The sequence below is a fragment of the Dromiciops gliroides genome, chromosome 3 (genome assembly GCF_019393635.1).
Source record: "Dromiciops gliroides isolate mDroGli1 chromosome 3, mDroGli1.pri, whole genome shotgun sequence".
NCBI classification, from domain to species: domain Eukaryota; kingdom Metazoa; phylum Chordata; class Mammalia; order Microbiotheria; family Microbiotheriidae; genus Dromiciops; species Dromiciops gliroides.
Genome location: NC_057863.1, coordinates 283,923,026 through 283,945,795, shown reverse-complemented (window position 1 = coordinate 283,945,795; position 22,770 = coordinate 283,923,026).

Sequence of the window (22,770 nt, the reverse complement as noted above, 5' to 3'; positions counted from 1 at the left end):
AGAGCTCAGGCAGGTGGCTGCTTTTCTTCTGCCCTTTTGGCTCTGCCTCCTACCCTATACTTTCAGTAAGTCTATAGAACATAAATCTACATTGTCACACTTTCACTCAATTGCAAAACAATCTTATCTAGCTGAACAATAATCCATTGGACATCAATATATAGAAAGATTTTCTGAATGAGAATAGCTGCATGGGTGGATTGCAAAATTGTTTGGAAGAAACAATTATTTTATTCTCACTCTAAAAGGGACTTGGATACTCACACAACAGTACTGATGAAGACAGGGCAGGAATTTTTGAATGAGAATGCAGAAGAGGAGAAAGAGATAGAGGCTGACTGTGGAAGAAGCTAAAATAGCAGCCAGGGGCATTATGTGCACCATATGGAAAGATGAGCTGCTAGAGAAAGTTGGTTGGCAGTTTGTGCAATAGAGAATACAAGACAGCTAAGAGCATGGGGAGTGGCCCATCCTAGGTGACCTTTTACTGGGATGAAAACCTGGGAAGGTAGTCAAGTTTTTCTGTTCTTTAAAGTCATTTATTTGATGTTTAGGCAATTAAAAAAAACAAACAAAAAATCTTATCCTAGATAAAATCTGAGCTGTTTTAACTGTCTTTGATTATTTTATGCCTTTAATAAAAGGAAAGGCTGTTTGGTTTTAGCATATGGAAATATATAAAGGCCTAAGTTTGCGGCCAGTTTTTTTCTTAGCTTAAGTCAGAGCTAAATCAACAAAGAATATTGTATTTTTGATATATTCTTTTTTGATACTCTTCCCCCAGAAAGCATAACAAAACTAGATCTGATGATTTCCTTCTGCCTCAAACTAAAAAAAAGTCAGAGCACCATTCCATTATCAGGTTATATAGACTCACTCAGGAATCCTTCCTCTTTTTCCTTAGATGAGCAGAAAAAGTTATCTGCCAGGAGGTAGAGATGAGGGTGGTAACTAGGTATAGGATCTGTCATGGGAGGAGGAAAGATGTGATTGGTTGTGGTTAACATTGTCCATAATTCCAAAGGTTAGGGATCAGAGGAGGGAATACTTCTTTTCCATATTTCTACATGACTCTCTGCCTTATGCCTGTGACACTGGCTACTCTGACCCCCACTGACTGAAGGCCATGTATGTTCCATCTCACATCTCCCTTGATTCTTTAATGGCCTGAAGAGGTTTTGGGGTGTCTAGGTTCTTTGCATATGGCTCCACCTCCCATTGATGGTTCCCCTGATGTGTAAGGGTGGGGTCCCTTGCAACCAAGTTCCATTTAGCCACTAACAGATTAGCTTTTACAAAAGAATTTTTGTTTCGAAAGGCAACATCACAAATATACTACCTCAACACATGGTGCTTAATCTTTCCACTACACCACCTCTATCTCTGGAGAGAGGAAGAGAATTAGATTCATAGTTTAATCCAATCCCTATAGAGTCTCAGCCCAAATTCCAATTCCAAATCCCCCTCAGGCTATATTCCAGGCACTGGTTCTTTGTATGACTTCCCCACCAAGCTGACTAGATACATCTACCTTCAATCTAATCGCCAAAGTCACCATGACTCAAACTCACACTTTAGATTCCTGAAAATGAGTCTGACAAAGAACATAGAATAGAAAATCCCCCAATCCCCACCCCTCCCTCTACCCCCTCCCAGGCCTATTTCTCACAACTAGGACAAAGGAGATAACAATAAAGTATCCCCATTCCTGGTTCAGTTCATGTGCTCACATTGTGGATGAACTGTTGGTTTTGGGCTCTGGACTCAGCCAGACAAGGACCAAGGAAAGCAAGGATAATACTGTCCCAGTCTGCCAGTGTTAAATCTGCAGCCTCTACCTGCTGTGCAGCCAAATGAAGGAGTCTAATTCCAGCCACCCACATGGAAAAAGAATGCAGAGAAGCAGGTGACCTCCATGTTAAATGATCAAGATACAAATAGTATACAAGATACAAATGTTGGACATAGAAGCCAAATGCTCAGATAGTGATTTGTCCCAAAAGGAATTCTAGATGAACTCTATGATAAAAAGATTGAGAGATCATGATGGTAAATATTAAGAAAACATCCCATAAATATAAATGAAACCCATATTCTATCACCCAAAGCAACTGCTAAAGTTGAACCTTTCCTCGTCAAGAATGTCGAAGTTGTTTAGTGAATGTTCTTGTATCACATGGTTAAAAGATTGAAAAACTTATAAAAATACAAATAGAGAAAGTTCCAGCTAGACCCTGAAAGGTTTCCATTGATGAAAAACCTTCAGAATATATAACCTAGCAGACAAAATCAAAACCACATGAGGACAGAATGAGGTACATATCATCTTTATCATTTAGTCTGCTGTTGGAGTTATACCAAATATGCCATCAGTGAGCTTTTATATCCCAGTGCTTTTATTCATTTATTTTTAAATGGCCATTTTTATCTGACTGTGCAATAGTTTACAGAATCTTAAGTGTAAAAGAGGGAGGGAGGGGAGAATGAGCATTTATATAGGGTCTACTATGTGCTGCATACTATGCTAACTACTTTTTCAAATCTTATCTCATTTGACTCTCACAACAATTCAGCAAGGTAGGTGTTATTATTATCATCGCGATTTTATAGTTGAAAAAACTGAGGCAAGTAGCAGTTAAGCAGAATCACATGTTTTCTGAGGCCAAATCTTAACTCAGGTCTTCTTCATTCCAAGACCAACCCTCGTCACTGAGCCACTTAGCTGCATCTAAATGTAAAAGAAGTAGCATAGCCACTTGTCCTGGAACTATTTCTATCTGAAATACATTGAAGAAAATGAGAATTGGAATAATGATAAATCATAGCTCACACTTATATTTGCTTTAAATGTTTACAAAATGCTATCTTTATCATCCTTCAATGAAATGGAAAGTACAAACAGTATTAGCTTCATTTCACAGTTAAGAAAACTGAGGTGAAGAGATTTTCTCATAGTCACTTATGCCTGTAAATGATTAAGTGTGATCACTTCACTTGTAAAAAGTTAATTAAGATTTAGCCTTTTAAACAAGTTAGCTTTCTTTCTAACACAGCTTTAAAAGGTATACACATTCCTCTTTTGAAACTAATGCATCTGAACTACTAGGGTTACATAAAAGAAATCAAAAATCATAAAGAAACTTCTAAGATGAAATTCAGAAGCTGCCCTGTTCTTCATTTTGCCCACTTGAAGCATCCATCATAATCACTTACTCTTAATCTACCCAAGTGAATGCACCTTTTCTTTTCTTGACCAAGTTGATGAGAACAGATTTGAGCAGGCAGTCAAAGTCATTTTCTGTCATTAAACAAAAAGGAAAATGTTAAAGTCTGGTCATGAGCTGTGTGGGTATTTTTAAAAAGTTATGCTGTAAAAAAATGCAACTTTCCATTTCTGTTTCTTTAAGGTGTCAATATTTTTCTTAATATTCTAGAATAAGAGGCATTAGAATAATAAGAAAATGTCATGTATTTGAGAAAAGAATTTAAGATAGATGGTAAATATTTGCATATGAAATATTTGTTGTAAAAATGTTTAAAAATGTTTGGATTAATTCTGTTCTTTATTTTTTCTATTCCTTTCTTTCACTGAGATATTGAAGGGAATAGCAGCTGAAATTAGGCTCTGGGCTGCTCACTGATGTAATTATATTCTAACTCTGTCATAATCTATCTGACATCCTGATTCCTTAATGAAAAGTACTGATAATCTTGTGCTCGATATCAATGTTAATCTCAAGACCCTCATGTGTTTGTAATAAAAGTTGACATTCCAAGCACTAAAGAGGTCAAAGCTAAATCAGGTTCACACCTGAAAAGGAGTCAATTTGATGAAAAGGTATTGCTGATGCTATGTGCATGTAATACCTATTTTATCCCCAAATCAAGATTTCTGCTTTCCAAGGGCTTAATAAATAGGATTCTGTGAAGTATTCTATTAACAAGTGTTCCCTTAAAAAATGTAAAAGTGAGGGGACAGCTAGGTGGTGCAGAACCAAGAGAACATCATACAGAGACACAGCAATATTGTTTGATGAAGAACTGTGAATGATTTGACTAATCTCAACAATACAATGATCCAAGACAATCCCAAAGGACTTTGATGAAACATACTATCTACCTCCAAAGAAAGAACTGATATTTATGGAACAGACTGAAGCGTGATAGTTTTCACTTTCTTTCACTTTTTTTCTTTTAATCAAGTTTTCTTGTACAAAATGTCAAATATGGTAATGTTTTATATAATCATAGATGCATAATCCATATCTGATTGTTTGCCTCCTCAGTGAGGGGGGAATGGAGAGAGGGAAAGAGGGATAAAAATTGGAATCCAAAACTATAAATAAAACATTTATTTTAAAAAATGAAATATGTAAAATTACAAGATCACAGGTTCATGGGAGTATTGGAATATCATATAACACAGCATCTCACATAGATAAACTTTTTAAAGTTTGCTGACTTAAATACACTTGGTTTGACTTGATTCAACTTGAATTGAACTGAGTGTGTTTGGAAGCAAAGTATTTTTTAAAGTCAAATTTTACACCACTTGGTAGAAATCCTACAAACTTTCATGAGAATATAACAGAATTTTGTTAAAAGAGCAGGGCTAGGGAGAAGTAATACAACCAACAGAATAAGGTTGCATCATCTTGGAATGAAATCTCATCCATCATTTTTTCTTTATTATTCCTGTACTTGGATTCATTGATTTATTGATTAACTCAGTCATTCAGCAAGTATTAACATTTGTGTCAAAGGGTCCTACCCAACACAAAGGACCTATGTACAGTTTGGGTGGACCGCTAACAGATCTGACTCATTTGTCAGATGATCTGAACACCTGGAAATATTAATATATGGCATTTTCCTACAAGCCTATTACTAGCTTGTTAATTTTGCTGATTAGGCTTATTTGTTCTTGCTCAAGTGGAATTTGGCAACATCAGCATATGATACTCTTAATAACTACCTCTTACAAGCACTCAGGCTCTCTAGGCAATAAGCACAAAATAAGCTTTATTTTATACAAATAAAACACAAACAAACAAACAAAAATTCATATTGAGCCACAGGAATATTTAAGAGCAATATACCAGTGAATTCCAGAAATGGAAAGAACAACCATTAGAGAATAACAACAGGATTTGTAGAGGGGAGATATCTATCACACTAGGTAAAAGAGTCAGAGTTTGGTGAATTCATAATTACCTTGTGTGGGCAGTGCTAGATACTGCTGTTCCCAGATTTCACCAGGGCAAGAAAGAAAGAGCCAGACTGGTGATATCCATTGCCTCCCAACTATATGGACAATCTAGTTCATTTGTGTCTGACCAGATGAATGTTGGAAATATCACCTAATGACATTCCATCAAAGAAGTCAATCATCTCCCTTTGTGAACACTCAGGCTTACAAGTAATTAGATATAGAACAAAACTTGCTTATGTAGTAAGGGAAGGAAATAATATCAATGCACAAAGGTAAAAAGATTCGAGACATCTATTTCCAGTGGGCCTTTATCTTTCTTTAGGGGCCTATACATTTTAATAACTGCAATAGGTTCAACTTTGAGCCTTAGGTATTTTTTGAGAATCAAAATATGCCTTCCTCCCAAACTTTTTTGGGTAGGCCATTACCTCCAACAGGTACAATTTATGTGGCTTAGAGAATTTTTCTGATTCGAACTTCCATCCCCAAAGCAAATATCTAAGGGTCCACTATGGCATATTACTGCTCCATGGCTAATGGTATTACCATCGGCCTTTTCCAGATCAATGCTCCCTCATTCATTTGCTGCTTTTGCTCATCCTTGATATGCCTGGGTTCCCTGTCACCTTGCATTCCTGTCAGGCCTTTCTTGGTTGATGCTCCAACACTCTGTCACCCATTTTCATCAGGCCTCCTGCTTTTTAATAAATGCTTAGATACATCCCCTGAGCCCTCTCTGTGGTGTCTTTGCCTTCCTGTTATCACTCCACCTCTTGGACTTTTGTCACTGTGCCTCTCTAGCCATAACCAACATTTCTTCCTGTATGGTACTGAATAAAGAATTCACCAGGAGTAAAAGTTAAGGAATATTAAAATTAAGGAAGAGAGAAAATCTCCAGGTAATATTTATTTTAGAAAATTAAAAGGTCATGGCAACATACACACCAGTACCACGCTCACTGAAAAGAGAAACAAATTAGTGGTGTGGAACATGTCAGTCATCCCCTGTGTCTCCAGATAAAAAGGCAGAATACAAAACAGGGCAAAAATAGAGATTCAAATCATTAACATTTGGATGCAGGGTGAAGAGATGGATTTGGGGCAGGGGTATTTTTACTAAAAGTGGCTTTGGTAGTAAAATATTAAGAAGATGTAGAGTAGAGTAGAAAACCCCAGAAATCCAGGATCTGAAGAGAAAGGAGTAAGTGAAACAAAATAAGAATAAAAATAACCCACATTTATATAGTATTTTCAACTTTGAAAAGTGTTCTATATACATTAGCTCCTTGACTTTCTTGACAAAAATATGACATAAATATTATTGATATAATCATTCCCAGTTTTCAAAGGAGAAAAGTGGAGATGTTAAGTCAATTGACAATGGTCTCATAGCCAGGAAATGTTAGAGACAGAGCAGCATAGCTATGGATGTCCTACTCCTCTGTCCCCTTCTGAAACATGATGACAAGGATACTGTGACATTTGATTTTTTCTGATAAAAAAATTATTGCTAAAGACATGTAGAGAACATGTGAAATGAAGAATATAACCTACTTTTGGTCCTAAATTGCTGACAATCATTTGAATAAATATATTGATTACATATCCATCAAAGGTAAAATAAATGGAATCTTCAGAATCCAGTTATAATAAGGCCTTCTGATATATATATATATATATATATATATATGTATAAGAACACATACATATAAATATACATATAATATCAGGCTTTGTAGTTTGCAAATTCACAAGTGGTCCTCTCATTTACATAAATTTACATAAATCTCCCAATTGCTTTATTAAGTAGTCAAGGCAGCTCTTATTTTCCCCATTTTAGAAAAGAGAAAAATGTGTCTCTAAGAGGTTAAGCAAATTGCTCAATGTCACATGGCCAGTGTTGTATGTTGAGTAGGTACTGATTATTCATCAGGGTTGTTGTTATTATAATTATTTTATGCACAACAACTCATGAATATGTTCATTAAGTTTCAGAATGGTTGTGATCTGGGGAAATTTCTCACATGAAGGGAATACCATATCCTTGAATCACTGAAACAAGGAAACGCAAAATTGCTGAGTTCACAATTTAAGATAATTTGGAGCTCATGTGACCTACATAGACAACAAAGCCTGGCTGAATATTTTGGGGGGTAAGACATAGGATAGAGATTAGAATAAGATAATTGAGTTGGGAGGAATTTTATGAGATAGAGATCTAACTCATTCATTTTTCATGTAATGAACAGAGAGCAAATGACTTTCCCAAGGTCACACAGTTAATTATAGGGCCAGCATTACAAAATCATATCTTCTCATTGGAACTTACCTCAGAGACCATCTAGTTCAACCTGAAATTACTAAAAATGGTCTCTATATCATCACTGACAAGTTATTCTAACTCTTTAGATGCCAGACTCTCAGGGATCAAAACTTATTACCTCTGCAAGCAATCCTGTCCTCTTTGGCATAACTCTAATGGTTAAGTAATTTATCTTTACATCAAATTAAATCTTTTCTGCAAATTCCTCATTGTTTCTAGTTGTGCCCTCTGGAAACAACTCTAATCTTTTTTTTCCCCATATGGTGGCCCTTCAATTATATAGAAACAGTTCATGTTTACTCTAAGAATCTCCTCTAAGTCTCCTGACTCCTATTCTAATCAATAGGTTTTCACCCTGCTACCTTCCACTTGATGGGGGGTGGGGGTGGGACGATAAAGTAATTTCTAGAGATTCTTCATTTACCTTAGGAAGACAGTTTAAATTATTTAAAGGCTTTGGAATGAACAGAGAAAAGGAAGTTTTGTTGTGTTGTGAAATTATCCATACTGACAGCATAATAATACTAATTGCTAGCATTTATATAACATTGTTAACAGACACATTTTATTTTTTGATCCTCACAACTACCATATAAGACAGATGGTATTACTATTGCCATTTTATAGAAGAGAGCTGTGGAGAGAAGAAATTCAGTGACTTGCCCAGGGTCACATAGCTAGCAAGAATCTGAAGTTTCATCCACTGTTACCTCACTGCCAAGTCCTGAAAAATCTTTGAGGTTCTTAGGGTAAGAAAAAGGAAAAGGGGACTAAATCTCTGCAGCCCTTTATTTTCACATTGAGTTCACAGTACCATTTAATTGATAATCAAGTGCCAAACTTAATGAATAAAGGAAAAAGAGCCTAAGTAACTGAAGGAAACCAGACTAATAAGTTTACTTAAGCATGCACATATATGTACAAAAATTTAATGATCTTTAAAAATTCGGTAGGGGTAGCTAAAGTGTCAGAAAATTAACAGGAAAGAAATGTCAATCAATTAACAAGCATCAAATTCAAATATGAACTCTGGAGCAATTAGCAGCATCAGATTTCCTTTATAAATCTTTTTTATTGTTCTTTGTATATTAGATTTTATTTGTTTTGAATTAAGTCCACAACTAAGAAGGAAATTAAAAACAAAAAAGGAGTTTTGAGTTCCCAACCTACTAAATATAAATGGTAATTGATCCTTTAGTATCAATTAGACAATAATTTGATTATTTCTGTGATGTTTAAAATCTAAATTGTGGTAGCCTTAAATTAGAAGCTTCAACACCAGTCTTTAGGCATTAAACATTTATTAAAGCATAGAGGTATTCACAAGGAGTTAAGAAAAAGAAGTCCTACCTAGCCTAGAGTTCCAGCCTGGTTGGGTTCTTCCTGAAGTCCTCCTCCAGGAGCCTGCTTTAATCAGGAACACCCCAGCAAGCTGTTTGTGGAAGCTTTTTATAGATTTGGAACAGAGGCAGTCCTTACACACTGCTTCAAGGTGATTGGTTGGCATCATCCAAATCCATTGGCTTTGAAGGTGTTCTCAAGTTGAGTTCACAGTCTAGTTTCTGAGAACAATACCTTCTTAAGGGATAGCCAGGTATGATTACAATCCAATTAACTTGAAGTAGGCTTAATCAGCAGTCAATCACCCTCACTTGATTCAATCAGTATAGATTAATCTCCAGGTGGGTCTTTGATTATCTGCTAAATCCCATTATTTCATCACATTTCTTAAAATTAATTTCTCGTATTAAGGTTGGGGCTTGTGGAATTGACACCTCTTCCTTTTACTTAAAGTTATCTTTTTTGAGAAAAGTTTATATTTGCTAAGAGGGCCAATTCTCAGTATTTTGGTATGAAGTATGTTTTGATACCTTTGATTCTTGACATCACTTAAAGTCCAACCACTATTTCTATTCAGTTTAGTAGTTTCTAGGACAGATAATTGACTGGTACCTGCATGCCTCTTCAAGTTAATATCTTGGGGATTAAAAACCCACTGGCAATGTCTCTCACTTTGCATGATTGGCACTCATTAAGATTTCCACATATGCTATATGAATTCTTCATCTGTACTGTATATTGATAGATGAAGCTTTCTTGTTTTACCTTAATAAAGATTTCCTCCTTCCCTGAATTCCATGCATCATCCACTATTAATTCAATCATTTAAAAGACATACATAAAGTGCCTAGAATATGCAAGGCTATATTCTGAGAGATACCAAAAATAAGTATTTCAATGTATTTTTGGCATTTAAAAACATTCAAGGGAAATAATAGGTGGGAAATTTAATCCTTTTATTAATAATGCCAGCATTTTAATAAAAGCATGGTCATTTGGCCATCTATCTCTTTGACCAAAAACAATTATGGTGGTGGGCTCAGGGCTCATATACCTATTGGAAGAAGGGTATTCCCTGGGGTGGTAATCAACTTGATTGGTTAACAATTAATGAGAGAATGAATATTGCAATGAGAGGCTGGACCTGAACATTGATCATTTACATCTAAGTAAGCCCCAGCCTTGGGGAATGTATTCAATGAATTTATCCCCACCCAAACCTGAGTAGAGCATAATGGCTTCCTCACCTGGGTGGGGTTCAAATGGAGTAGATTAGCTCAACCTTAAAAGACTGGGGTCTTGACATGAGGATAAAAGGAGGGAAATCTGAATCTTCCCAAACCACTGATTATTAATTATTATTTATCTCATGTTTCAATTCAATACATCTTTAATAAGTGTTTCTTCTAAGTGCTAGGCACAATGTTATGCTTTGGGTATTGTAAAGCAAATTATTTTTGTAGTACCTGTCTCCTCCAGAAAAATGGAGTGAGAAAACTCACAAAACAGATCAGAGGGTGATTATATTCATAAACTGTCTCTTATGGAAAAAAAAAAAGCACTGGGCATTTCATGGTATAGATCAGAGAACAATTATGAAAACAAACCAATGTATCAACAATTTATTTGTCCCAAGAGCAAGCAGGCATGCACAAGGGGAAAGTACTTCCAAAGAAAACTCAGACATCTTTTTTTAATTAATTAATTTATTTATTTATTTTAGTGATGTGATAAAATAATGGGACTTGGCAGACACCCAGGAACCCCAACTGAAGATTGATTTGGAATTGATTGAATTGGGTGAGACTGAGAGACTGACCCTAGTTAAGGTTGATTAAATTGAGACCACAGGTGGCCAACCCTGAATAGAGTGTGTTCTCAGAGTCTGTGGACTGTGACATCAACAGGAGACCACTCTCAACCAATCAACTTGAAGAACCTTCCATTTTGAGGAGGAAGACAGGAAGTAGGAAGCTGAGGCTGGCTGACTAGATCTTCCTTTTTTGGTTTGAGACCTCAGCTTGGTGGCAGAACTTCACGTGGGCTGCTAGGAAAGCTAGTATTTCCATGCTATAAGGAATCTGTTCTCAATCTTTCTTTCTCTTCACTATTTTATAATATATCTTTTAATAAATCCTTAAAAGCCTAAAGTCTTGCTGAATTTTTCAGTGATTTTAGCCATTTCCCCCCAAACTGGGGGGGGGGGCAGATTAGAACCCACATTAGATTTTAAACAACACAATTAACATATATAAATGTTCTCTGATCATTGGTTACAGACCTTAGTTTAGGTCCCTATTAGTAAATGTATCAGATCCAGATTATTTTTTTCTCCTAGATTATTTAGTACAGGGTATTAAAAGTTCCATTAGCATGATACAAATAAGTCTGACAGTTCAACTTAAAAGTGAACACTACAACAAGGATATATGAAATACAAATCAGTTTGATAGTTGAAACTTAAGAACAAAACAATATGACAAGAGTATATGATTCAAAAGGGGCTGTCATGGATAAGGCTACCCAGATACTTTTACAAGAATGCCTCCAGCAGCCAAAGGTATTTATTAGCAGAGGGTCACAAAATCTACCAATTATCCTGGGGAAAGAAATCAGTAGATAGGGATTTATCTAATAGTTATAAATTTCCCAAACACTTGGAGAAGCAAATGATATGTAATTCCCAAATAACTCTGTGGTTTGCTTGACAGTTACTTGTATATTGCCTGAGTTCAGTTGGAGGGCATTTTAATCTTATTAATGCAAGGTTTCATAAAATTCTTTTAGATAATAAGGCAGTTCCATCAAATCCAGACAGTTTATGTATTCATCATAACAGTATAGAAAGACAAAAGTAATTAAACAACCCCTGCCTTCAAAGAGCTTACATTCTACTGAGACAATACAACTTGGATGTTGATTTTTTTTTTGGTGGGGCAATGAGGGTTAAATGAATTGTCCAGGGTCATGCAGCTAGTAAGTCTGAAGTGTCTGAGGCCCATTTTGAACTAAGGTCCTCCTGAATCCAGGGCTGGTGCTTTATCCACTGTGCCACCTGGCTTTTCTCTTGGACATTGAGCAAAATTTATAGTAAGAAAAATCTCCAAAGAAAATGCTGGCGTGAAGGCAGGGTAGATTTCGGGAAGAACATATACTTGAGCTAAGCTTTAAAGAAAACTGAGGCTTCTGTAAGGTAGAAGCAAGAAATGAGGACACCTTGGAATGGGGATAACCTATTCAAATACATGTGAGTATCAGCAAGCCACCCATGGGGGTAAATTATAGAGTTCCTGGAGTTGAAAAAGCCATGAAAGAAGAAGATTGGGATCAGATTTTGAAGAGCTTTAAAGGCCACACAGAGAGGTTTGTATTTTAGCCTAGAGGAAAGGAAGTTTCTTAAGCAGAGAATACCCTGGTCAGACCTCATGTTTTTGTTGTTATTGTTGTTTGTTTGTTTGTTTTTTTGTTTTGCAGTCTGATAGAAATGTGCAATGAGAATCCAAATAATGTACCGACTTCATGGGACTAATCATTTGTACTATTTGGAATGTAACTGTATTTATTCTCTTTTTTTTCAGTTATAATTAATATTCTTCCTATTCCTGAAAGGACTTGAGGCAGTTTATGTGTAGGAACACATAGACAAGTATTCACATGTGCACACATACACACGTGTACACACACACACACACACACACACACACACACACACATACACACAATCCAAAAGCAGTAGAAGGCATTACTGAACAGGTGAAGTGTTTAGTAAAGTTTACTTCTGGTATTTTCAGTTAAGACAAAAAAAGAAAAAAGAAACATACTAGGTGTAATTATGTTTATTGTCTCACAAACTTTATTCTGCAAAGATGAGTTTTTTATGAGGAACTAAGTTAATGAATTATTTATCCTCCACAGGTCTGTAAAGAATATTTTTCAACATGTCAGATAATGTCTTAAGCTATATAAGTTTGGGTGTAGTAATTTCCTTCTAGAACAAAGCTTCTTAAACCATGGAGCACCATTCCATATGGGGTCTTATAACTGAATGGGAGGGTTGCGAAAAATAATTGGCAGTAAAAGGTTATGTATAGCTATTTTATATACCTATATACCTGGGGTCATGTAAATATTTTTCAGGCAGAAAGGGATCACAAGTGGAATAAGTTTAAGAAATTCTATTCTAGAGGATATTTTTCAGATAAAAGTTCTTTGGAAGGTCAATGAGTCAAATTTCACACTTCCTTATCTTCAACATCATTCCCAACTACCATGGGGATCTAAACAGTTATAACTAACCTATGTTTTCTGACATCCCATAGACATTTATCTCCATCATGAGGAATTTTTGGATTCTACTTGGTTCTGACTACATAATAAGTCTGGACCTTCAGGGTACCGTGGCAACGAAGAGCAGGTATTCACAAAGCTCATTTCTCATTTAAAGATGAATCTACTTTTAGTAAAAAAAAAAAAATACAGTAAGTTATTATTCCAAAGCCTGCATACTACTGAACTGATTTGGTCTCCAGTCTGACATTATTAGGAAAAACTGCAGATTGACTGATTGGATAATGGTCCTCTTTCTGCACAATGTACCTCCATGATTATCTATTATTTCTGAAAAAAAGGAGCAGAAATGTAAAGTTCTCTATTAGTCCAGTTCCACTTTCTGTAGTTACATTTCTTCTACCTTCCAATATGCACTTATCATTTTGAAAAGCAAATTGTAGAGTTTGTATTTGGCTTATAAAAGACTTTAGAGGAGGAAAAAAAATCTTCAGCATCTTAGGGAATATGACCCTCCAATCTCTCCAATCCTTACCATCTGGAATTCAGACTTTTAAATGGAGTAGTGATGTGATATGAAATCAAAACAGCTAGTTATACCCCAGAGAAAGATTACAGAGACAACCAGTTATTTATTGGTTCCAGGGAAAAAAAAAGTAACACCTTTGAAGTGGTAGGGGAAATGGACCTCCAACACTAGGGGAGAAAAATGTCTTGGGCCAGAATCCCAAACTGTACTTTGAGTTAACAGTTCCCTCTATTTAGTACTTCTTATGTGTCAGGCAGTAGTGACTGTAGGCCAGCATTATTAAAGTTACTTAGCTTATGTATATTTTATATAATTATAATTTTGAATAGTGAGAATTCAAATACATGTGACCGCTTCATGAGATTCAATATTCCCATTAATCAAAACCTCCCTGTATTCACACCCTCATACACTTAAATGACCTCATCAACCAATAATAATTCATATATTACTTTGCTAACATTCCTTATTCTAGTTCTTCACACTTACTATGTATTGCAGCTGGTTCACACCTGTCATAAGCTTCCTAAATGCCCTCCCAGTAATATTAATTGTTAATTATTTAGAGAGTATATCATTCCATGACTCACAGTCATTTTTACAATCCAGCAAAATCTTAGTTTTAAAAAAAGGATGCTTTTGTGAAAACACTGAGGGACAAATCTTCATGGCATATGAAAGAGGGGGAGACAACAAAGTCAAGCACCTTAGTTGACTAATACTGAATTAATTAATTAATTAATACTGAATTAATACTGAAAAAGGAAACCAAGAGAATATCCATAACTGTTGACCATATGTCTACCATCCCATCAATATAAACTCTTTATGAGACTAAATTAGACCCACATAACAGATGGATTTGAACAAGTGACATTTCACAATAAACTACTTATTTACTGTTACATATTGACTTAAATATGGAGAATAATTTGTTGACTTTTTAAAAGTGTTAAGGGCTAAAATTCTAGCTAAACTGTCTAAAATATCTAATGAGTGGTCGCCAATAAATTATAAGCTTTAGCAAGAGTTAGACTTTTAAGCATTTATTAAGGAGAATAAGAATTTGGTAAAGAGAGAGAGAAAGGCCTAGATTCCTATCTATTAAAGGGAGAGCACATTTCTAGCTCCCTTCTCCGCCAGAGTCCAGAGGAAAGAGACCCAGAGTCAGCGCCAGTCTCTTCCTTCCTCCTCCCACTAGTCTGCGTCACTTCCTCCCCGCCAAAGAAAAGACTCCTGGTCTTGCCCTCAAAGACCTTTGCTTCATGGGCAGAACTCTTCTACAGTAAGTATCCAGCAGGTGGCGTTATTCCAAGCGTTACAAAAGGCATTTGATTAGGTAGAACAAAAGAATGTTGTAAATACTCTCTTATAAGACATGAAGGGAAGTCCTCTGTACACATCATAATCATTCAAGATTCTATCAAATATGGGCAGCTCAGTGGCATGGTAGATAAAGCACCAGCCCTAGATTCAGGAGGATTCGAGTTCAAATCTGGCCTCAGACACTTGACACTAGCTGTCTAACCCTAGGCAAGTCGCTTAACCTTTACCCCTCCCCCCCAAAAAAAAAGATGAGGTAGGGATTTCGGAAGATAATAATGCATTGTAGAATATGGAAAAAAACACAACCCCTACAGTTACAAGATCTTTTAAAAATCTTATCTTTATTCCTTACTACCTGTGTAATCTTAGGCAAATCACTTAACTTCCCTGTCTGTGCATCAGTTTCTATATCTAGAAAAATGAAGGGGTTGGATGAAATGGCCTCTATTGTCCTACCTAGTTCTAGAGTTATGATTTTACAAGGGGTAGCATAAACCTAAGGAGGTGGATAACAAGACAAAGGGACAGGGAAAGAATGTCCCTTGTTTTTTGTGCCTGTGGCAATTATCATCTTCATCTTACAAAGAAGCCTTAAGACCAGGAGTCCTAGAAGTACAGATATTGTGGGAATGTCACAGAAGTTTGGGTTTAAATAGGAAGAAGCCTTTCAGTCTTGATGGAAATCCAGTCTTGAAGAAGCCTAAGATTTTGGCACTCAAGGAAACATATTATGAGAGTCTATGTGGCCTATGTGCCAGGGTATGTGGCCTCCAGAGATGATGGAGCCTCTATAGGTTTTCTGGAACAATAGATAGAGAATCCAACTTCACCAAGAAGGTTGAGGCAAAACTAGCTATTTCTAATTAATAATTTATTTCAGGTAAACCAAATAGACCAGAGAGAATGAAGGAAAGAGAAGTAAGTTTTAAAAAAATGGTAAAATCTGAAAAAAATGCTATCTGGAACAATTGACAAGCAACTAAGAAGCACCTTGGATTGAGTGCTGGTCTCTGAGTCAGGGATATCTGACTTCAAATTTTGCCTCAAACACTTTTTTAGTGTGATATCTCTGGGCAAGTCACTTAACATCCATTTGCCTCAACTTCCTCACCTGCAAATAGAGATAATAATAGCACCTACCTCATAAAGTTATTGTGAGGATCAAATGACATGATACGTGTGAAGTGTTCTGCAAACCTTAAAGTGCTATGTAAGTACTAGCTAATACTGTTGCTCTTATTGTTGTTGCCATTGTTGTAATATCTCCAGTAAGGAGGATAAACAACTGTAAAAGTCAGTGCAGCATCTCTGGAGACCAGAGAAAGTGCTGTTTCTCCCGTCAGGGTACGGTTTCTGGAGGGCTCTCCTTCTTCAATAGAATGAGAGCCTAAGATGAGAGAAGTGACAGTAATTTTTATTTTTCTTTAGGCTAAAAGCTACAAAAAAAAAAAAAAAAAAAAAAAAAAGCTAAAAGCCTGAGAGTTGGACATAGGAAAAGAAAAGATTACTACTGAAGACCTGGTGCTCTCACATGCAGAGCTAAACTTGGTAAAGCAGATTTTAGAAAGGCTTGGACAATTACAGCATTGTCAAACTGAATTAATTGGCTAGATCCCTGTAGCTGATCTAACATCAAATCTAGAGAAAATAGGGTTGACTAAAACTAGATAAGAATAAGAAGATTTGGGAATAGCCAAACCAAGAAAAAGAGGAGTAAAAGAAAGAAATTCAGCTATCTTTAAGTAACAGATAATGAGGATCTATTCATGTGAGCTCTGTTTCTCCTAAAGGTTGATGGGCTTCCTCAATTAAAGCAGTTATCTAACTAATCAATCCCATTTACATTTACCTTTGCTAATGCTCCAGCCATTGTTTGTTTATTGAATTCTCAGGAAACAGTCTTTATGTATTCAAAGTCAAGGCCTAGGTACTTCCAAGTTTAAAAGACATAAGATAGGGGGCAGCTAGGTGGTATGGAGGTAGATAAAGCACTGGCCCTGAATTCAGGACCTGAATTCAAATCTGGCACCAGACACTTGACCCTTGTGACCCTTGGCAAGTCACTTAACCCTCATTGCTCCACAAAAAAAGAAAAAAAAAAGGCAAGCTATAGTCCAAAAACAAGTGGAAGTCTTCTAGACCTATCTTCCTCCATACAGCTCCTAAATTCACATTCCTAAAGCATAGTTATAACCATGCCACTTCCCTACTCAAGGAGCTTCAGTGTCTTCCTAGTACATCTAGCATTAAAATACAAATTTCTCTGTGTTTCATTTAAGAACCATCACAATCTCGCTTCAGATTTTCTTTTTTTTAGACTGATCTTCAGATTTTGTCCCCACATGTATTCTCTGTTCCACCAAAACCAGACTATTTACTCTTTCATTTGACTAACATTTCATAGCTTGCCTCTATGCATTTACTTTCCTCTGGAGAATTTTCTCATTCCTGAACTGAATGGAATCATTAGCTTCCCAAATCTAATCTCAAATTACACTCCCTACTGGTTTTTCCACTCAGGTTTTCTGTCCCCTCACTGCCTCCCACCAAATATTGCTTTGCATGTACTTTGAATATATGTTGTATTTATTTATTTGTTGTTTCCCCTGGCAGAATTTTGGGTATTCGAGGAGAGCTTGATTTTATTTTTCTTTTGCATGCTCATCATTCATCAATGTTCAATTGAAAAATTGTTTCTAAATCCAAATGCCATTTAAAAAAACATATTTTATTTAAATGTTTTTCAATATTATTGTTATTGTTACTATTTTTGTTTAGCCTATCATTATCCCTCCTGATTCTGAGGATATCACAACTTTAAAAAATCTAAGTTGCCTATAAACAAAAAGTTAATGGAAAGATGCATAGTGGATAGTATGTAGTCAATAGCATCGTTTTATTGGTGCCCTAATGCATGGAATTTTGAAAGGGATATTCAACACACTTCAACTCAACAAGAACTTATTAGAAAACTACTTGTTACAAGGCTGATGATACAAAAATAAAACAAAAAAAACCCAAGTCCTTAAAAGTTTATATTATCTTGGGGAAAGATAGCAGTTATATAGACAAATAGACACAAGCTTATTTAAGGAGGGAGAAGACACTAACAAGAACCATCAAACATGTTTTTCTGTACATAATTTAGGAGATCCCCTGTAGGAAATGTCATTTGAATGCTCCTCTGAACATTACCCAGAGGTGATTCCTTGAGGAGTAATAGATTATTTATATAAATGCATATTCCTTTCACTAAAGTCTTCCTCTGGTTCTTCATTCTGATATTGAGATGACCCTGGATTCATGTAAAATAAATAGCAAGCTGCAGTAGAACCTATAGAGCACGAAGTATTTCAAATATAGGGCTGGGAATGAACTGTATTACATGGCTGCCTGAGGAATAGCCTAGCTAATTAGAGAGAGGTTCATCATGAGAAAGTTGACAACCATGTGATGATTTCTTTTGACTGCAGCGACTCATGAAACTGTCTAATAAAACATGAAGATTGGTACAATCTGCATAGAAAGAGAGAACAACCACACAAATAAAATTGCATCTATTTAATTTATTGAAGTGTTCATTACTCCAGCCATCCTTCACACTTTGATGCTTCATTCCTTCCATAGCATGTCTCAAAGCCTGGGAAGTTTGTTGATGGTCATATACATGTAAAAAACTAGGAATAGAGACAAAGAATTAAAGAAGATGGTAATGCCTCAGTTTGGCTATGCCTAGAATTTTTTATTCCTACTTCCCATGGACCTTACTGTCATTTGGATAAGGTACTGAAAAGGTCTTTGGAAACAGAGCAACATTTAGGATACATTTAGGATTATTTGAAGATATAAAGAAAAGGAATCAAGAACAAGGAAAAGACTTTACTCAGAAAGGCAGTAAGGAAGAAAAGGTAAATAAATAGGTATTTTAAACTAAATAAATAAGTGGAAAAGAAGCGAATTAGAGAGAAAGGAAGAAGTGTGTAGCTATAAAAATTTTTATACTAAAAACAATTTACTTTACAAACATCAGATGAGGAAGACTTGGTGATACAGAAATTTATTTTTCACATTGATTTTTTTTTTTTAAGTGAGGCAGTTGGGGTTAAGTGACTTGCCCAGGGTCACACAGCTAGTAAGTGTTAAGTGTCTGAGGCCGGATTTGAACTCAGGTCCTCCTGACTCCAGGGCCGGTGCTCTATCCACTGTGCCATCTACCTGCCCCCCAGAAATTTATTTTTAAAAACATTCTACTGATTGAATTAATTGTAAACAGTCTTAGTCATCAGTATCATATGGCAGCCTAAAAATCTAATGAAGTATTGGACTATATTGAATCCTTCATATTCTTCCCTGGTCAAATTACATCTATATTGCCTTCTTGGAATTCTTATTTTAGGACAGGAATTTATAGGCTAGAAAACATCAAAGAGGAGGGCAATTGGAATGGTAAAAGAGCTTTCCAATCATAAGAAATTTGTTTGAAGTAACTGAGTAAGATTAGCATAAAGAAGAAAAGATGAGGTAATAGGAAGATGATAGAGGGCATGATAATTATGTTTAAATATTTGAAGGACATTCATGTGGATAAGGAATGAATTTGTTCAATTTGCTCTAACAGAAAAAAACCAGGAATAACTCATGTTAAGTTGGAAAGAAGCAGATTTGGGTTTTATGTCAAGAAAAACTTTGCTAAGAGTTAAAAATCTCATAACTGTTGTGTGCTACAATGAGGGAGTATTGGATTTCCCAGCATTGGAAGTTTTTCAGATTGATTATAATAGAAATACCTTTTTGGTATAAGTTACAGCAGATGGACAGTGGAGTCTTTTTTAAATGTAAAATTCTATGATGATCAATTATGTAACCCTTAATGCCCCCATCAATGTCTTTGCTTTGAACTAATTATACCATCTAGTTGAAAAGCAAAGTGGTATTATGCCTGAAAAGTAACAAAACCATTCACACCCCTTGAGTCAGTGATACCACTACTAGGATTATACTCCAAAGAAATTAAAGAAAGGAGTAAAATATGAGTGCCAAAAATATGGTAAAGCAATGTGATGAAATGTTATTATGCCATACGAAACTACACAAACGATAGTTTCAGATAATTTGAGAAAACTTTTATGAACCAAGATAGATGGTAAATAGATCAATAGATTGATATATATATGATTTATCAATCTATCAATTTATTTAGAGTTATTAATATTTACCCTTCAATCTAATTTGATCTTATGGAAGTAAACAAATATAGATAGAGTAATAGATATAACATTCAAACACATAAGAAATCCAATCAAAACAGTGACCAACAAAAATTTCAGACAGACAATGATGAAGCATGTTATTCACATCCTGCTAGTCAGTCAGTATTTATTAAGCACCTACTATGTGATAAGCACAAAGAATACAAAGAAAGAAAAAATATAATCTCTATTCTCATGGAAATCATAAGCTAAATTGGGACACAACATGAAAAAACTACATAGAAATTACACATACATGTATTTATATACATATATACATATATATCACATGTGTGTATATGACAAATTGAAAAAATCAGCAGAGAGAAAACACTAGCATTAAGGGATATGAGGAAAGGCTTCTCATGGAATATAACATTTCTGTTTGCACTTAAAGAAAGGGAAAGTTCTAGGCATGAGAGACAGCCAGTAAAAATGCCCAGAGTTGGGAGATGGAGTTTCTAATACATAGGACAGCAAGAGAGTCAGTCTTAATGCATTCCATATAGATGACTGACTTAGTGTACAGAATGAGAAATATATTATTTGGACATAGCCAATGTAGGCATTATTTGATTGGACTCTCCAACTTTTATAAGTATTTTAAAAGGGGGGGGGAGCAAAGGGAGGAAAGATATTTTTTTGCTCATCTTTAATGACCCTGCCTCTTTAAAGTTCTTGGTACCCTAAGCCATAGAGATAGCTGAATTATTATTTTATCTCATAATCATTTTTTGGAAAAGTTGAATTGGGGAGCCAAGGTGGCAGAGAGAAGCCAGGAAGTTGCCTGAGCTCTCCCAAGTTTCCCTCAAATCAACATTAAATCAAGCCTCTAAATGGATTCTGAAACTATAGAACCTACAAAAGGACAGAGAGATACAATCTTCCAACCTGAGATAATTTAGAAGACTTTAGGTAAGAGCAGTCTCACTCAGGCAAAAGGGGAACACAAGTGCACTTCAGCAAAATGCAGCACAGAGGGGGTCTGAGCAAGTCAGCAATAAACTCTTGGCCACAGCCCAGTAACTGAGGCCCCTTGATCCTGGCTCAGCAAGCTGGTGGCACAGAAGGCCAGTTTTGAGATCCACCAGCACCAGCTGAGAGGGCAGGCTGCCAGCTGGAGGGCCACCCATGGGACAGGCACAACTGGGCCTGGCCATCCTAGCATGTGGTGCAAGCCCAGAGCAGTGAGAAATCCACAAGCCATAGAGGCCTCTGAGTAGAAAGCCATTGACACAGCCCCTATCCCCAGTACAGGTGCCCCAGGAGAAGAACTCAATTTTTAAAATAATAAGCTGCAATATGAGTAAGAAACAAAAAAAATAGCTCTTACATTGAGAGCTTCTGTATTGACAGGGAGGAGCAAAACACATAATAAGAACAGGAAAATACTCTCAAATTGCCTACATGTGAAGCCTTAAGAGGGACGATGTATTGGTCTCAAGATCAAAAAGCCTTCTTGGAAGAGCTCAAAAAGGATTTTCAAAATCAAATGAGAAAGGTAGAAGAAAAAATGGGGAGAGTATGAAAGCAACACAAGAAAATTATGAAAAAAGAATAAGCAGCTTGGAAAAGGAAGCACAAAAAAAAAAATCAAAAGCTTGGAAAAGGAAGCATGAAGATTGACTAAAGAAAACAATTCCTTAAAATTCATTTGGCCAAATGGAAAAGGAGGTACAAAAGCTTACTGAAAATAAAAACAAAAAATAATGGTTTTAAAATTCGAATTGGGGGGGCAGCTAGATGGCACAGTGGATAGAGCACCGGCCCTGGAGTCAGGAGTACCTGAGTTCAAATCCGGCCTCAGACACTTAACACTTACTAGCTGTGTGACCCTAGGCAAGTCACTTAACCCCAATTGCCTCACTAAAAAAAAAAAAAAAAAAAATTCGAATTGGACAGTTGGAATCTAATGACTCCATGAGACATCAGGAATCAGTCAAACAGAATCAAAAGAATGAAAAAATAGAAGAAAATGTGAAATACCTAATTAGAAAGACAACTGATATAGAAAACAGATTCAGGAGAGACAATCTGAGAATTATTGGACAACCTGAAAGCCATTATCAAAAAAAGAGTTTAGACACTATATTCCAGGCAATTATCAAGAACTGCCCTGATATTATAGAATCAGAGGATAAAATCATCATTGAAAGAATCTACTAATCAACTCCTGAAAGACACCCCAAAAGGAAAACTCCAAGGAATATTTTAGCCAAATTTCAGAATTATCAGGTGAAGGATAAAATACTCCAAGCAGCCAGAAAGAAGCAATATAAATATGGAACCACAGTCAGGATTGCTCAGGACCTGGCAACTTCAACATTAAAGGATGACAAGGGTTGGGATATGATATTTTGATAAATAAATTTAGCTTATTCTTTAGGGAAGTCAAAGGGCAAGGGGAAAAGGGGGACTGATAAAATGGAGGGTAGAAGCAGGAGAGAAAAGGGTAAAGAAAAGGGAAGGGAGCTGACAAAAGGGAGGGCAGATTGGGAGAGGC